The sequence below is a fragment of the Moschus berezovskii genome, chromosome 4, assembly GCF_049115385.1.
Source record: "Moschus berezovskii isolate FMDL1 chromosome 4, NW_MosBer_1.0, whole genome shotgun sequence".
NCBI classification, from domain to species: Eukaryota; Metazoa; Chordata; class Mammalia; order Artiodactyla; family Moschidae; genus Moschus; species Moschus berezovskii.
This window is the reverse complement of record NC_142463.1, coordinates 123,655,146-123,669,989: the sequence shown is the minus strand read 5'-3', so window position 1 is coordinate 123,669,989 and position 14,844 is coordinate 123,655,146. Positions and strand designations below refer to the sequence as shown.

Below are 14,844 nucleotides of genomic sequence, written 5' to 3'. Positions count from 1 at the left end.
CCTCCCTCGCTCGGCCCCCCTCCCCCGCCCGCCCTCCAGACCTCCTCCCTGCTCTCCGCCCCTCCAGCGCCCGCCTCTCCGCGGGCGCGCGCCAGGGGGCGCGCGAGGCCGTCCCCCTGGAAGAGGCCCGCCTCCACCGCGCGCTCTGCGCACGCGCCCCCTGGCAGCCGCGGCGCTTCAGTAGCTAAAGCGCCCTCAACCTGCGAGTCACTGCTTCGCTTCATTTTTCCCTGTCTGCGCTCTGCACATGCGCGAAGTTCCCCACGCGCCTAAAAGGCGGTCTGCGCTTGCGCCGTTGCCCCTTGGCGCCCTGCTGATGTCTGATCTGTGAAGTGCGATACGGAGCGCGATTGTGGCATCTTAATACGCTCCCTTCTCTTCCCGCTGTACTCTCCTCCCGATCTTACTCTGGCTTCCCCCAGTGGCCCGCTGCAAGAGGGACAGGGACACAGAGGCCAGAAGGGTGCAGACGCGAGAAGCGTCGGCGGGCAGGCTGGCCCGCGCCCTCTTCGCTGCGCACTTTTCAGGGCTTTCCGCGCGGTTTAAAGACCGACAACAAAGGACGGGCCGCCCCCCCCGCTAGGTAATTTCCGGCCCTGCGGGCAGGTAGGGGCGGAAACCAGCCGCGGGGAACCGGGCTGGAGGCACCTGCTGGGCCAGGCGCGGGCCTCCCGCTGGAAGTTTGAATCCGAATTAGTCCCCGCCCTCAACCTTGCGAATGCTGGAGACCTGACCCGGGCCACCGCGAGCGGGAGTGTCCTGTGATCGTCTTAGTTATCACAGATTTTCTGCTCTACTTGTTTCCAACACCCGGCTGGCTTCCACGCTAGCTGGGAGTTTTATTAAGTCTCCAGTTCCCGCCCCTACCCTTTCAGGTGCCTCGGTCGCCGCTTACCGGATGGAAGCAATTGCCGACCTCTGCTCTACTGATAGGCATTCTTCCCTTCCTTTCGGTTAGGAACATCTTTTGAAACCTAGCATAAACTGAAAACCCACGACCTAGTAAAAAAAAAAAAATGTCGAAATCAGCGGTCGCTTTATCAAGAGTTTTATTTTGTTGCTTCTCAAGGTAAATATGAAAAGTAGGCGTTTTCCGATGTAGATATCTTTGCTTGTAACTAGTCATAATGTTCTAAGATTTCTTTATCTAAATTTAATATATTTTCCTGGACAAGACCCATGTCTAATTATTTTACGAATTTTTAAGCCCTATGGTTTTTCCAGTTTTTTTTTTTAATTGTACTGTATTTCATGGTTACCAAAGAAAAGTTTTAAAAGAAATCAGTTTTAGGTAGTCTTGAGGAGAAAAAAATTAGTGTAAGATTTAAATTGAGTAGGATTACAAATTCTGGTCTTCCCAGGTGGCTCAGGTGAAGAATCCGCTGGCCAGTGAAGGAACTGAAGGAGACCGGGGCTCCATCTCTAGGTGGTGAAGATCCCCGTGAGGAGGAAATGGCAACCCGCTCGGGTATTCCTGCCTTTCCTGCCGGGGTTACCCGATGGACAAAGGAGCCACCTGGGCTACAGTCCAGGCAGTCGCAAAGAGAAGGACACGACTGAGCACGCAGGCACAATTTCTGCACTGAGGGAAAAAACTGATCTCTAGGAGACAGCCAGCCATTGTTTAATAGCTAAAGTTTTAATCATTGTTCTTAGCCTGCTGATTGAATTTCTTACACTGTGCAAGTACAGTTAAAGCTGTTGTCAATGTCAGCCAATGAATTCCAGGTGGTATTGATTTATTCAAGGCAGTTAAGGCCTAGGGTGTATGCATGACTGTTTAAGCCAAATAATTGGGCTACCCTATAATCTAATTATTTCAGACAATGGCCAACACAGAGTTAAGGAAATGCAAAATTTAATCATGTTGCAATTAATCTGTAAATATAGCATATTCACCAGCATTGCTATTAATACAAAGTCTCGGCATCCTCAATCTATTTGAAACTGAAAGTTGCTCATCAGTCAGACTCTTCGCACCCCGTTGACTGTACAGTCCATGGAATTCTCTGGGCCAGGACACTGGAGTGGGTAGCCTTTCACTTCTTCAGGGGATCTTCCCAAACCAGGGATCGAACCCAGGTCTCCCCCGTTGCAGGCGGATTCTTTATCAGCAGAGCCACAAGGGACAAAGTTAAGGATCATGACCCTGCATTAAGGGCAACAAATTTGAAGTCATCTCCACTAAGAAAAAGAAAACAAATACCCTTATTTAAATTCTTATCTTCTATTTAATCTTTGTTTTGCTCTGTGTTTCAAAAAGTAAATTACTATGACTTTCAGAAAGGAACTGAAGCCAGTGCATCTGCTATTTGTTATTATTTTATTTATATAAAAGGAAATTTTTATGGAATTAACTTTTACGTGAAGAAAAGTAACTCTGTGAGGAAAAGAAAGCTTAAAATACTGTGTACCAATGATTCATCTTCCTCTTGATGGTAATATTTATATTTCCAAATGTGTGCCCAGTTCAGTCGCTCAGTCATGTCCGACTCTGCAACCCCATGGACTGCAGCACGCCAGGCCTCCCTGTTCGTCACCAACTCCCGGAGCTCACTCAAACTCATGTCCATTGAGTCGGTGATGCCATCCAGCCATCTCGTCCTTGGTTGTCCCTTCTGGCCTTCCATCTTTCCCCGCATCAGGGTCTTTTCCAGTGAGTCAGTTCTTCACATCAGGTGGCCAAAGTATTGGAGTTTCAGCTTCAGCGTCAGTCCTCCCAATGAATATTCAGGACTGATTTCCTTTAGAATGGACTGGTGCGTCTCCTTGAACTCCAAGGGACTCTCAAGAGTCTTCTCCAACACTGCAGTTCAAAAGCATCAATTCTTAGGTACTCAGCTTTCTTTATAATCCAACTCTCACATCCATACATGACTACTGGAAAAACCGTAGCTTTCATGTGACAGACATTTTTGTTGGCAAAGTAGCGTCTGTGCTTTTTAAGATGCTGTCTAGGTTGGTCATAACTTTTCTTCCAAGGAGCAAGTGTCTTAATTTCATGGCTACAGTCATCATCTGCAGTGATATTGGAGCCAAAAAAAACCAAAGTCTGTCAATGTTTGCATTATTTCCTCATCTATTTGCCCTGACCTTAGTTTTCTGAATGCTGAGTTTTCAGCCAACTTTTTCATTCTCCTCTTTCACTTTCATCAAGAGATTCTTTAGTTTTTCTTCAGTTTCTGCCATAAGGGTGATGTCATCTGCATATCTGAGGTTATTGATATTTCTCCTGGCAATCTTGATTCCAGCTTGTGCTTCTTCCAGCCCAGCGTTCCTCATGATGTACTCTGCATATAAGTTAAATAAGCAGGGTGACAGTATAGAGCCTTGATGTACTCCTTTCCCAATTTGGAACCAGTCTGTTGTTCCATGTCCAGTTCTGACTGTTGCTTCCTGACCTGCATATGGGTTTCTCAGGAGACAGGTCAGGTGGTCTGGTATTCCCATCTCTTGAAGAATTTTCCAGTTTGTTGTGATCCACTCAGTCAAAGGCTTTGGTGTACTCAATAAAGCAGAAGTAGATTTTTTTTGGAACTCTCGTGCTTTTTCGATGATCCAGCAGATGTTGGCAATTTGATCTCTGGCTCCTCTGCCTTTTCTAAATCCAGCTTGAACATCTGGAAGTTCACAGTTCATGTACTGTTGAAGTCTGGCTTGGAGAATTTTAAGCATTGCTTTGCTAGTGTGTGAGATGAGTGTTATTGTGCGGCAGTTGGAGCATTCTTTGGGACTGAAATGAAAACTGACCTTTTCCATTCCTGTGACCACTGCTGAGTTTTCCAATTTTGCTAGCATATTGAGTGCAGCACTTTCACGGCTTCATCTTTCAGAATTTGAAATAGCTCAACGTGAATTCCATCACCTCCACTAGCTTTGTTCATAGTGATGCTTCCTAAGGCCCACTTGACTTTGCATTCCAGGATGTCTGGCTCTAGGTGAGTGATCACACCATCGTGGTTATCTGGGTCATGAAGATCTTTTTTGTATAGTTCTTCTATGTATTCTTGCCACCTCTTCTTAGCATCTTCTGCTTCTGTTAGGTCCATACCATTTCTGTCCTTAATTGTGCCTATCTTTGCAGAAATGTTCCCTTGGTATCTCTAGTTTTCTTGGAGATCTTAGTCTTTCCCGTTCTATTATTTTCCTCTATTTCTTTGTATTGATCACTGAGGAAGGCTTTCTTATCTCTCCTTGCTATTCTTTGGAACTGTGCATTCAAATCGGTATCTCTTTCCATTTCTCCTTTGCCTTTAGCTTCTCTTCTTTTCTCAGCTATTTGTAAGGCCTCCTCAGACAACCATTTTGCCTTTTTTCATTTCTTTTTCTTGGGGATGGTCTTTATCACTGCCTCCTGTACAATGTTAGGAACTTCCGTCCATAGTTCTTCAGGGACTCTGTCTACCAGGTCTAATCCCTTGAATATATGTGTTACTTTCACTATAATCATAAGGGATTTTATTTAGGTCATACCTGAATGGTCTAGTGGTTTTCCCTACTTTCTTTAAGTCTGGATTTGGCAATAAGGAGTTCATGATCTGAGCCCAGGGCCTAGCACAATAACTGAACATAGTAGATAGTCATAAATATTTGTTGAGTAAAAAATAATAAATGGTCCAGTTATATATTTAGGATTATTTTAAAAATTCATAAATCATCTGTTCGACAAACAGTTTTGAAATCTTCATTCTGCCATAGACTTTACTAGGTGTTAAGGATATGAAAATGTGTCAGATACTGCTTTGACTCCAGCAAACTTTGTGTATCAACTTTTTTAAATCCTTACAACTCTGGAAGATAGAACTCTGACTATCCCAGTTTTCCAGGATGGGGAAATTGAGTCATATAGATATTATGTAACTTGCTTGTATTAGTCAGTATTCTGCAGAGAAACAAAACCAATCGGAGATACATAAATATAAATTTATGTATATGAAAGATATGTTTTATATGAATCAGTTCAGTTCAGTTCAGTCGCTCAGTCGTGTCCGAATCTTTGCGACCCCATGAATCACAGCACTCCAGGCCTCCCTGTCCATCACCAACTCCCGGAGTCCACTCAAATTAATGTCCATCGAGTCGGTGATGCCATCCAGCCATCTCATTCTCTATCGTCCCCTTCTCCTCCCGCCCCCAATCCTTCCCAGCATCAGAGTCTTTTCCAGTGAGTTGACTGGTTGCATGAGGTGGCCAAAGTATTGCAGTTTCAGCTTTAGCATCAGTCCTTCCAATGAACACCCAGGACTGATCTCCTTTAGAATGGACTGGTTAGATCTCCTTGCAGTTCAAGGGACTCTCAAGAGTCTTCTCCAGCACCACAGTTCAAAAGCATCAATTCTTCGGCGATCAGCTTTCTTCACAGCCCAACTCTCACATCCATACATGACCACGGGAAAAACCATTGCCTTGACTCGACGGACCTTGGTTGGCAAAGTAATGTCTCTGCTTTTTAATATACTGTCTAGGTTGGTCATAACTTTCCTTCCAAGGAGTAAGCGTCTTTTAATGTCATGGCTGCAATCAGCATCCGCAGTGATTTTGGAGCCCAAAAAAATAAAGTCTGACACGGTTTCCACTGTTTCCCCATCTATTTCCCATGAAGTGATGGGACCAGATGACATGATCTTTGTTTTCTGAATGTTGAGCTTCAAGCCAACCTTTTCACTCTCCTCTTTCACTTTCATCAAGAGGCTTTTGAGTTCCTCTTCACTTTCTGCCATAAGGATGGTGTCATCTGCATATCTGAGGTTATTGATATTTCTCCCGGCAATCTTGATTCCAGCTTGTGCTTCTTCCAGCCCAGCGTTCCTCATGATGTACTCTGCATATAAGTTAAATAAGCAGGGTGACAGTATACAACCTTGATGTACTCCTTTTCCTATTTGGAACCAGTCTGTTGTTCCATGTACAGTTCTGACTGTTGTTTCCTGACCTGCATACAGGTTTCTCAACAGGCAGGTCAGGTGGTCTGGTATTCCCATCTCTTTCAGAATGTTCCACAGTGTATTGTGATCCATACAGTCAAAGGCTTTGGCATAGTCAATGAAGCAGAAATAGACATTTTTCTGGAACTCTCTTGCTTTCTCCATGATCCAGCGGATGTTTGCAATTTGATCTCTGGTTCCTCTGCCTTTTCTAAAACCTGCTTGAACATCTGGGAGTTCACGGTTCACATATTGTTGAAGCCTGGCTTGGAGAATTTTGAGCATGACTTTACTAGCGTGTGAGATGAGTGCAATTGTGCGGTAGTTTGAGCATTCTTTGGCATTGCCTTTCTTTGGGATTGGAATGAAGACTGACCTTTTCCAGTCCTGTGGCCACTGCTGAGTTTTCCAAACTTGCTGGCATATTGACGGCAGCACTTTTATAGCATCATCTTTCAAGATTTGAAATAGCTCAACTGGAATTCCATCACCTCCACTAGCTTTGTTTGTAGTGATGCTTTCTAAGGCCCCCTTGACTTCACAGTCCAAGATGTCTGGCTCTAGGTGAGTGATCACACCATCATGATTATCTTGGTCATGCAGATCTTTTTTGTACAGTTCTTCTGTGTATTCTTGCCACCTCTTCTTAATATTTTCTGCTTCTGTCAGAAATGGTCCATACCATTTCTGTCCTTTATCGAGCCCATTTTTGCATGAAATGTTCCCTTGGCATCTCTAATTTTCTTGAAGAGATCTCTAGTCTTTCCTATTCTGTTGTTTTCCTCTATTTCTTTGCATTGATCGCTGAGGAAGGCTTTCTTATCTCTCCTTGCTATTCTTTGGAACTCTGCATTCACATGCTTATATCTTTCCTTTTCTCCTTTGCTTTTTGCTTCTTTTCTTTTCACAGCTATTTGTAAGGCCTCCTCAGACAGCCATTTTGCTTTTTTGCATTTCTTTTCCATGGGGATGGTCTTGGTCCCTGTCTCCTGTACAATGTCACGAACCTCGGTCTAGAGTTCATCAGGCACTCTATCTACGGAGGCTGAAAATCTCCAGATCTGCAGTTTGAAGGCCCAAGAAGCATTGTCGTGTTCCAGTCCAAGTGCAAAGGCCTGATTCAACTTCATATTCTTTCCATCATTATCCTAATCCCCTAATATCCATTTCCATACTTGTTCCCAAGATTTCTGTCTGTGACAATTAGAAGACTCAAGGAGTTCTTTTGAAGTGCTGTGCACCTCCTCATAAATCAGGTAATTTCCAGTTTGTGATGGGCAGCTCAAGTCTCATGGTAATTTGGTGGCCCATTGGTAAGCATCCAGTCTCTTGAAGTCCAGTGGCAGGCCAAGGGCTATTTCCCAAAAGGAAATTAGTAATTTATAGAAGATGTCAGGGCTTTGCTCTGAAATCCTGAGGGTTTGAGCTGTGGTCCAGTCGGAGCCTAGTGCATCCCCACCTATGACTGACATGTCGAGCATCTCTGGATCTGCCGGACCCTGGGACCGGTGTGGTGGAGTAGCTCGCACAGCTGTCTGGACTTGCTGTGCAGCTTTCCTTTATGCTGGGTCTCATTCAAAACTGACCGCTTTTTGAGTCACTTGGTAAGTAGGTTGTAATAACCCAAATGTGGGCTGTTTCCTCCAAAATCCAAAGCCCACTAGGCACTATGCCTCTTTTTTTAGTTGTAGGAGGAGCCAGATGCAACAACTTTAGAAGGGATATCTTAATATGTACCACACCACTGGGTCCCTAGAAATTTCACTGAGGTAGAAAGCCCCTGAATTTGTGTCAGACTTACTTCTCACACTTTGACACGTAAATGCCTTACCAGTTTAAGTATGAAGTAGTTACTACTTCTTGCTTACTAGGTTCAATCAGCATGATGTCATCAATGTAATGAACTAGTGTAATAGCTTGTGAAAAAGAAAAGAGCAAGATCCTGCAGACTCGATTGTGATTCCCAGCTGGTGAATTGACATACTCCTGAGGTGGGATAGTGAAGGTGTATTTGCTGCAAACAAACTGCTTCTTGTGGGTCTTATTAACAGGGATGGAGGAAAAGGCATTTGCTAGATTAATAGCTATATACCAGGGGATGTGTTGATTTGCTCAAGCATTGAAACCACATCTGGTACAGCAGCTGTCAGTGAGGTCACCACCCAGTTAAGCTTATGGTAATCCTCTGTCATTTTCCAAGATCCATCTGTCTTCTGTATAGGCCAGATAGGAGAGTTAAATGGTGATGTGGTAGGAACTACATCTTTCAGATCCTTGATGGTGGAACTAATCTCTGCAATCCCTCCAATAATGCAGCATTCCTTTTGGTTTACTATTTTGCTGGATAGAAGTAGGTCTACTATTTTGCTGGATAAAAGTAGGTCTAGTGGCTAAATTTACTATCCTGGAAGATTCAGCCAAGATGTTTCATTGCTTAAAGGTACATATACAGTGAGTACTTCTTTGGAGTGGAGCAAGATTAGCAACAGTGACTTTAAAAAGTTTTCATGATGAAATGATCATGACCTTTGTATAAGTAGCATTGGGACCTTGATCTCCTTTTTCTCCATGTGTTACAGTGTACCCAGAATTTTTTCCAAGGAAGATTTTGATCTTGCCTCAGATATTTCCATGATCCTCCTCTATGAGCAGATGGAGATGGCCTCTATTAAATTAGTAACTGTATATTGATCACATATCTTAACTTTCATAAAGGGATGTCAAACCTACTTACTGTAGCTTTCTGCTGCAATTTATGTTTCTACCCTTAATGTACAATGTAGAGTCTGTGTAATTCTAGAGAATGTACACTGAAATCTTTAAAAGCCAATGCTTATCAGAAAGCCCAATATCATTGATGGAGAACTGATAGATATATAGCCCACGGTCCCCTCTGGTTCAGGGTCAGCAAATTCGTGTCACTACTCTTATATTGATATAATATTATAATATTTTATCCTGATATTAAGAAGAGGTGGTAAGAATACACAGAAGAACTATACAAAAAAGATCTTCATGACCCAGATAATCATGATGGTGTGATCACTCACCTAGAGCCAGACATCCTGGAATGCAAAGTCAAGTGAACAAAACTAGTGGAGGTGATGGAATTCATGTTGAGCTATTTCAAATCCTGAAAGATGATGCCGTGAAAGTGCTGCACTCAATATGCTAGCAAAATTGGAAAACTCAGCAGTGGCCACAGGACAGGAAAAGATCAGTTTTCATTCCAATTGCAAAGAAAGGCAATGCCAAAGAATGTTCAAACTACCGCACAATTGCACTCATCTCACACACTAGCAAAGTAATGCTTAAAATTCTCCAAGCTAGACTTCAATAGTACATGAACTGTGAACTTCCAGATGTTCAAGCTGGATTTAGAAAAGGCAGAGGAACCAGAGATCAAATTGCCAACATCCACTGGATCATTGAAAAAGCACGAGAGTTCCAAAAAAACATCTGCTTTATTGAGTACACCAAAGCCTTTGACTGTGTGGATCACAACAAACTGGAAAATTCTTCAAGAGATGGGAATACCAGACCACCTGACCTGACTCCTGAGAAATCTGTATGCAGGGTAAGAAACAGCAGTTAGAACTGGACATGGAACAACAGACTGGTTCCAAATCAGGAAAGGAGTGCGTCAAGGCTGTATATAGTCACCCCGCTTATTTAACTTATATGCAGAGTACATCATGAGGAACGCTGGGCTGGAAGAAGCACAGGCTGGAATCAAGATTGCCAGGAGAAATATCGATAACCTCAGATATGCAGTTGACACTGCACTTATGGCAGAAATCGAAGAACTAAAGAGTCTCTTGATTAAAGTGAAAGAGGAGAGTGAAAAAGTTGGCTTAAAACTCAACATTCAGAAAACTAAGTTCATGGCGTCTGGTCCCATCACTTCATGGGAAATAGATGGGGAAACAATGGAGACAGTGTCAGACTTTATTTTTATGGGCTCCAAAATCACTGCAGATGGTGACTGCAGCCATGAAATGAAAAGACACTTGCTCCTTGGAAGGAAAGTTATGACCAACCTAGGCAGCTTTTTGAAAAACAGAGACATGAAACTTTGCTAACAAAGATCTGTCTAGTCAAGACTATGGTTTTTCCAGTAGTCATGTATGGATGTGAGAGTTGGACTATAAAGAAAGCTCAGCACCTAAGAATTGATGCCTTTGAACTGTGGTGTTGGAGAAGACTCTTGAGAGTCCCTTGGACTGCAAGGAGATCCAACCAGTCCGTCCTAAAGGAAATCAGTCCTGAATATTCATTGGAAGGACTGATGTTGAAGCTGAAACTCCAATATTTGGACCACCTGATGTGAAGAACTGACTCATTGGAAAAGACCCTGATGCTGGGAAATATTGAAGGCGGGAGGAGAAGGAGACGACAGAGGGTGAGATGGTTGGATGGCATCACTGACTCAATGGACATAGGTTTGAGTAAACTCCGGGACTTGGTGATGGACAGGAGGCCTGGTGTGCTGCAGTCCATGGGGTCACAAAGAGTCGGACATGACTGAGTGACTGAACTGAACTGCTTGTACTGTCTATTCCAAGTCCCTAGACGTCTACCTTCTTTTGTGGCTCAGCTGGTAAAGAATCCACCTGCAACGCAGGAGACCTGGGTTTGATTCCTGGGTTGGGAGGATCCCCTGGAGAAGGGAAAGGCTACCCACTCCAGTATTCTGGCCTGGAGAATTCCATGGACTGTAGGACACGACTGAGCGACTTTCACTTCACTTTACTTCACTTCACAGATACCTTCTTTAATCCTTTCTTAAGCCAAGCCTTGAGTGTTGTTTTTTCCAACCTGTGCCTCAGGCAATCATTGGCATTTCATCAGTCTTGGCATTCAGGATGAAAATCCACTTCTAATTCCAACTCTAGGTATTCTTAAAAGCCAAACTGTCAGAGAGCCATGCACTTAAAAACAGTCATTTTGTTCCCTTGTAAGATTCTTTCCTAGAATTATGCTTGGACTTATGTCATCAGCCTACATTAAAATTATAAGGAGGAAAAAAACCAAGGAGTGTATCATATTTACTGTTAAGAGTGTTTTTGGCGTGTCTTTTTCCTTTCTGAGGAGTTTTCTTGGTATCTGAAGGGCCAAGGTGAAGAAACTTGCCGAAGTTCATACAGTAAGGAACTAGGAGTTGAGTGAAAGACTGCCTGATTCCATATCGTCTCTAGGACATCGGGTCTGCCCTGTGCCCTGGCTGCCCTCTCCCCCCCAAGCTGCCTTCTCCTGCATCTAGACAGCCAGGCCTTTGCTTTGTTTCCATGTTTCTGTTTCCCCTCCTGCGTTCATTAATTACATTTCTGCCCTGTCCATTTTTGCCCTGTCTCTTCCTATCCTTCCTCATAAGCTATTTCTAAATAAACTCTTGCATTTACACATCTACTTATTATAGTCTGATATGCGCCAATCATTTTCCTGAAATTACTGTGTTAGAAGTTACTGATGACCTCCCAACTGCCAAATTTGGTCACACTCCCAGTTTCCATCTTGTTCCATCCCTCAGCAGTTGGACAACAGTGATGGTTCCTTCCTTCTTAAAACCATCTGTCTAAATCTAGCTTCAGTGACAAATTTGCTTTCCATTGTTTCCTCTTATCTCTCTAAACACATCTTGGTTTTCCTGGCTGGATCCCTCAGGTGTTGACCTCACTCCAATGTCAAACTATGTTTGTTACATTTGTTTCTTTCATCAGAGTATAAAATATTCAAGGGCTGGAGTATATTGTCTTCATTATTTTTTGTTCTCTTTTTATGCTTTGTGTTATAGCACAAGCCTAGATATAGTCTGTGCTTAGCAATTTTTAAAAAACAATTTTTACATACTTCCTCTTATATTTTAGTGGCCATCCAATACAGCTAAGAAGACTTCATTCTCTCACAAGCATTCGTCAAGTACATACCGTGTGCTCAGCATTACTCTAGGCAAACATTTCCTTTAGTTTCTTGGAACGCCTTGGGGTGAGTACACATTTAATTCAGTTTTTCAACACCCAGGTCTACCTCTATATCCTGTCTACTCCAAGATGCACATTATTTTTCACATTTTAAGATCTTTTAAATCAAGATGCATCTTACAAAGTATATAAGAAAATGTTGTGTCATAGTTTAATTGACAGCACTTCTTAATGGTATATTAAATTATAGTACATTTTACAAGCAATGACATTACATTGATAAATATGATACTGTGTATAGAAAACAAAGGTTTAGAAACTTCGTTCTAATGTTTAATCATCCAAGAGATATTTAATTATCCTGAGTATACTAGAGTTTCTAAGGCAGGAAAAGAAATATTTTAAAGGAATGTTCACCAATAAGGATTAAAACAAAAGGAAAGGGACTTCCCTGGGCAAAGAAGTTTCACATCCCAGTATTTTCTCACTGCGGATGCTGACTACAGCCATGAAATTAAAAGACGCTTACTCCTTGAAAGAAAAGTTATGACCAACCTAGATAGTATATTGAGAGAAGGCAACGGCAAGCCACTCCAGTACTATTGCCTAGAAAATCCCATGGATGGAGGAGCCTGGTACGCTGTAGCCCATGGGGTCGCTAAGGGTCGGACACGACTGAGCGACTTCACTTTCACTTTTCACTTTCACAGGAGAAGGAAATGGCAACCCACTCCAGTGTTCTTGCCTGGAGAATCCCAGGGATGGGGGAGCCTGGTGGGCTTCCGTCTATGGGATCACACAGAGTCAGACACGACTGAAGTGACTTAGCAGCAACTTAGCAGTAGCAGATAGTATATTAAAAAGCAGAGACATTACTTTGCCAGCCAAGGTCCATCTAGTCAAGGCTATGGTTTTTCCCGTGGTCATGTATGGATGTGAGAGTTGGACTGTGAAGAAAGCTGATCGCCGAAGAATTGATGCTTTTGAACTGTGGTGTTGGAGAAGACTCTTGAGAGTCCCTTGGACTGCAAGGAGATCCAACCAGTCCATTCTAAAGGAGATCAATCCTGGGTGTTCATTGGAAGGACTGATGCTAAAGCTAAAACTGCAATACTTTGGCCACCTCATGCGATGAGTTGACTCACTGGAAAAGACTCTGATGCTGGGAAAGGTTGGGGGTGGGAGGAGAAGGGGACGACAGAGAATGAGATGGCTGGATGGCATCACCGACTCGATGGACATGAGTTTGAGTGAACTCCGGGAGTTGGTGATGGACAGGGAGGCCTGGCGTGCTGTGATTCATGGGGTCGCAGTCGGAAATGACTGAGCGACTGAACTGAACTGGACTGAAATTTACAGCAGTGATAGATAAACTACAAGGAAAGAGAACCAAAGAGGAATGGGCCCCAAAGCAGTTATCCTTTCCGTGAATCAGGACTGGCACATAAGTGGGTCTGCCACTGTGGGCCTGTTGGGCTGCAAGCCAGGAGGAAGGCAGTGGCGCTGGGATTTTAGTGCCACAAAGAGAAGGAGCTAGAACTGGGTATATCACTTGAAGCATCTTTGCCCTCCCCCCACCTCACACACACACTTTTTGTAATTGGTGGTATTTTGTTAAAATTTTATCTTCCATAAATGTTATATAAGTCATTTTATATAGATAGATCTTACATAAATAAAAAATAAAAACTACAGCATTTTATGATATAATACAAGGAATTCTTATGCTTACACTATTTCCCACTTCCTCTCCTCTTTAGGAAACCATTTTTATTTATTTGTTGCTTATCCCTCTAAGTCTCTTCTTACAACCACATACATTCTTATTTCCCTCTCTTCCTTATACAAAGTATAGAAACCATGTGTCCTGTTCCATACCTTGCTTTTTTCACATATCTATATATCCAGAAAGTTGTGTTGTATCAGTATTTGGAGATTTTACTTACCATTTTTGTGGCTGTGTGCACTTCATTGTATGCACAAACCGTGGTTTACTCACCCGTTGCTCTCTTGCTGAACACAGGCTATTTACAAACACTTGATATTACTCACAATCTTCTACCTACGGCATTTTATACTCCTTTTTATACTCACACACCTTTATAGATGGAAGCTGAGTGAAGTTGCTGCTTGACTGCTGCCTGGAATACAGCTTTATCGGAAGTTGAGAAGTTAGCCAAGCAGGAAGACCACGACACAGCCTTGCTGCCAAGAGGGAAGTAGAATTGCTCCCTGGATTGCCTAGTGTTGCAGGGGCCTCTAAGCACCATCAGTACACTTAGTTTTGCACCAGAATTTTAGGAGGTGGTGTGGTGGTAACTACAGAACTATTAAACATCCAAAGAGAGAGGCTTCAAAACAAATATGCACATATGTATGCATATAAATGTACATATTAAAAAAGCAAAACATATGTGTGTATTAATATATATGATATATTTCAAATTGTTAATATTAAATAAAATTGAAATTATGTTAATTTATTTAAAATTACATTTCAGTTCAGTTCAGTCGCTCAGTCGTGTCCGACTCTCCGCGACCCCATGAATCACAGCACGCCAGGCCTCCCTGTCCATCACCAACTCCCGGACTTCACTCAAACTCATGTCCACAGAGTCGGTGATGCCATCCAGCCATCTCATTCTCTGTCGTCCCCTTCTCCTCCCGCCCCCAATCCTTCCTAGCATCAGACTTTTCCAGCGAGTCAACTCTTCACATGAGGTGGCCAAAGTATTGGAGTTTCAGCTTTAGCATCAGTCCTTCCAATGAACACCCAGGACTGATCTCCTTTAGAATGGACTGCTTGGATCTCTTTGCAGTCCAAGGGACTCTCAAGATTCTTCTCCAGCACCACAGTTGCTTATATTAAAGCAATTTATCCATTTTTTAAAATGGGATCTATATCTCAATGGGCATCCCTGGTGACTCAGATGCTAAAGAATCTGCCTGCAATGCAGGAGACCCGGTTTCGATGCCTGGGTCAGGAAGAGCCCCTGGAG

At 43.0% G+C, this 14,844-nt stretch overlaps 1 long non-coding RNA gene across 1 annotated transcript; it reads left to right on the top strand.

Moving 5' to 3' along the window:
* The first annotated feature begins 61 nt into the window (after nucleotides 1-61).
* LOC148778254 (uncharacterized) lies at nucleotides 62-14,134 on the top strand. The gene is made up of 3 exons (XR_016037343.1): nucleotides 62-1,069; nucleotides 11,792-11,909; nucleotides 13,952-14,134. It is a non-coding gene; the product is annotated as an uncharacterized LOC148778254 (long non-coding RNA).
* The last annotated feature ends 710 nt before the right edge of the window (nucleotides 14,135-14,844 follow it).